This window comes from Haliotis cracherodii, unplaced genomic scaffold, assembly GCF_022045235.1.
Source record: "Haliotis cracherodii isolate W230 unplaced genomic scaffold, xgHalCrac1.p SCAF_25, whole genome shotgun sequence".
Taxonomy (NCBI): domain Eukaryota; kingdom Metazoa; phylum Mollusca; class Gastropoda; order Lepetellida; family Haliotidae; genus Haliotis; species Haliotis cracherodii.
The window spans coordinates 2,869,783-2,873,354 of NW_027266281.1; positions in this window are offsets into that span (position 1 = coordinate 2,869,783).

The window sequence follows — 3,572 nt, forward strand, 5'->3', positions numbered from 1 at the left end:
GATGAATAAAACTTGTAAAAACTTTGTCAGACATTTTGTCATTTGTTGTGTTTGGAACTTCGCATCATCAGGTAAGAAAATTGTTAACTGAGTGTAAATAGAGATGATGTGTGATTGGTATGCAAGCACCGCACCTCGTGATATGTTCATGCATGCCGTCATATATTTCTGTGTTAGTTTTACGCCATAAGTTTGTAATTAATCATGAAAAACAAAACAAAAAACTGTTTGTTTACATCTCGCTGCACTCGGTGACCTCAGACCGAGCCGAGGTTCGCCCAGCTGACGTGGCGCCAAATGTACAATGACAGTGACGTCACACTGTCGATGACGTCACGGCATTGCAGCTTAGGTCTAAACACTAAAGCTGCCGGCTGTTTTCTCTGCTAAATACGATATCAGTAATTCACAGGGCGGCACAATGCTGGCTTCACGGCATATGCAAGTACAGCACAGGCCTCATGTGGGCGATATAGTTTAACAAAGGAAAAATATACATCTGTTTCTATAGAGATGTTTTGCATATTATTGCTGCTAAAATTTAAAAAGAAATATTTCTGATTGGCGAGATATTCATTTTCTCTCTCCCATTTCACCATTACAATCAAGCTACTTCCCAGCGGGTGACACCTTCTTTACACTCTCGTCTCACGACTGACCAGATTCCCCAGATGAATTCAGAGCTATAGATGGGCTCTGGGTTATTTGTTGTTGTTTTTCACCCAGGGGCAGGATGCCAGAGGGACATATATGTCTCTCCTCTTCAAACCTCACTTGGAAGTCGAATACAATTCAAATACATCAGACACGCAGATACACTTCACAGTTTTGTATACTCTGAGAAATTCCCTGTTCTGTGTTATCATCCACTGGCATCTTAGTGATCACAGGTATCTGTCTTTTGTCAAACCACCAAAGATCAATCCAAAACATCGCCGATAACCCTAGAATCGCAAAATCACGCACAACGACAACGGTATTTATCGGAATTTCTGACTATTTCTCGTTGGTTTGTATGAAAATATTACAACAAATAACAGTAAACAGATTGTCCGAGTGTTTCTGATTACTTACATGTCACATGTATGTATATACGATCCGTGAGTCACCTTGTACAATCCCGCATACTGTTGACAATGAATACGTCATTTTGTAATTTTGTCATTTTTCACACAATTAATTTCCCTTTGGATATTTGTCAGTGTTCAATATAATATCATACGTAAATATAGGCCACAACATGCATGAATGAACCTTCGATAATCTCGTGTTTGGTTGAACATTGTTCATATAAGAAATTGATAAGTTTATAGTGTCGTATACGATATTTCTTTCCTTTGGACAAGATGAAATGTAAATGTAACTGCAACATTAACGTATTTTTTGGAGAATGTAAAAGTCAATATTATACGTTCATATAAACACTTTCCATAAATAGCCGTTTCATTTTATTTTAAAACTAAAACTGAATATATTACTTTAACCAAATGGATAATATTTTTCGTTAGAATATACGCACACATTTATGCCCCCTTTTCTTTTTACGTGTGTAACCTCTCTGCCGCCTTTTGACGCCATAGAGAACAAGAGTGTTCTGAGAGCACAACATCCCCCGCCTGAATTTTTTTAACGAGTTCATATTTTCTTTGTATTTTATGAAATATCAACAGTAGATGGCACCGCACATTTGAAACAAATTGTGCAGATCATTTTGTTGGGTGTAATCCAGTCTGAATGCTAATGCCAGAAGGATGTAGCTCACCCACAAAAGCCTTATACAAGGAAACTAACTATAGTTATAGTTATAGTTATAGTTCGATATTGTGATATTCTCTGGAAACTGGAGGAGTAGATTTCATGAAGCTCCGTAAAACAGGGGCAGTGACTCGATCAAAATTTGTCGAAATGAAACAGGACTGCGATATGCGTATCATCAACATGTCGACATCTTGTGTGTAGAGTGTCAGGGATATTCTCAGGGAGTTGATTTCACAAGCTTAGTACCCTCTGTGGGACGGACGGACGGACAGACGGACGGACTGCGCCACGACATAATCCCCCTTCGGCCATTATGGCCCGGCGGAGGATAAAAATCAGTTTTCGTCATTTACGGCAGGCTATTTTTTGCATTGAATGTATGTCGTTATACACACGCATATAACTCCATTTGATATATATTTATGTCGTTCAGATATTAGGCGGAATTTTGTTTACTCACAGTTTCCGTAAAGCTGCTAAATAAAATAAAATCGTTGCACAGTACTTTTACCATGCAGTGTACGATAAAAAGCGGCGAAATATCCTGAATACATTTTCGGACAACACTTGGCAGTATCTTTTGTTCAAACCGGATTGACATCTGCAGTTAAATTTACACCATCAGATAGGAAATTTAATACTCTGTGTAATCTTATGGCCGGAGGTAGATCCAGTCCCGCATGAGCGCAGTTGTCGCCCAGCCTTCACTTTTCCGATCTTAGGAAAACGTGCGTCAGAAAAAAAACTCAGCATCAAGCGGGTTAATTTTGTTTGCGTTTCCCATTTTTTAAGACACAATATGTATAATGAATACTGACGAGGCACGATGTGCTTTTCATTTGGCATCTATCGGTTTGTTTGTGGCAAACGCTTTTCTGAATGTAACTGACGTTAAGTGAATTTGGCGATCGGCTGATACACAATCATGTTATCTAACAGATGTAATATATGCAATCGTTTTTTCTAATAGTTATAATATAAGCATAAATTTTATTTAAAGAGCAAAAAGTTTAGTTTTTGTTGCGTATTTGATACGCAAGGATATGATTTGTCTGCGTAGTTCCGTTTATTTAATGTGTATTTTACGCAAATACACAGCTCATCTCGAGCTCTGGAATTTACCTTTTTCTTTGTTTAATCAGATTCGACCGAGATTGCAGACTAACATGAAATCATTAGACTGGGTTCCTGTCTACCTAAACTAAATTGCTCTAACCATGCGTGGCGAACCAACAATGGAACCAGTTTAATAAAATCACCATACTTGCCCCTTACATTCCTACTGTACCAATTATATGATAGTTAATACGAAATAGAATTCAAATTGACAAAACAATAATTATTAGCTGGGGTAAGTGTATATTCGGCGTCACGGAAGTCACATGAATATAAACAAAATGGTCAGGCGGTTGCGAGTTGAACTCCAAGCATGGTTGTGGTCACCTATCACAGTGGGGAGCTTTGACTGGTGCCAGCGATAGCAAAGAGAAATTTGCATCTATATCCCCCGCCATTTTAACACGTTATGGTCCCAAACCAGGTAACTGACTCAACATTTCTCTTAGGCCATGTCAAAATAGCTGCAATGGAAATTCTAAAATAAACATTTATAAAACACTTTCATAGCAAAAGGCACCAGTTCAGTATGTGCCTAGTAGACATGCCAAGTTTTGTAAGAAAGTATTTAATGTTTTTTTTAGTTACGCTCCGGAAACGAACAGCACCCTTATAGAACCTAAGTCCAACTTGTTGCCATAGAAACGTAAAAAATAAAGATTTATAAAACTCCTTAATAGCAAAAGGCACCAGTTCAG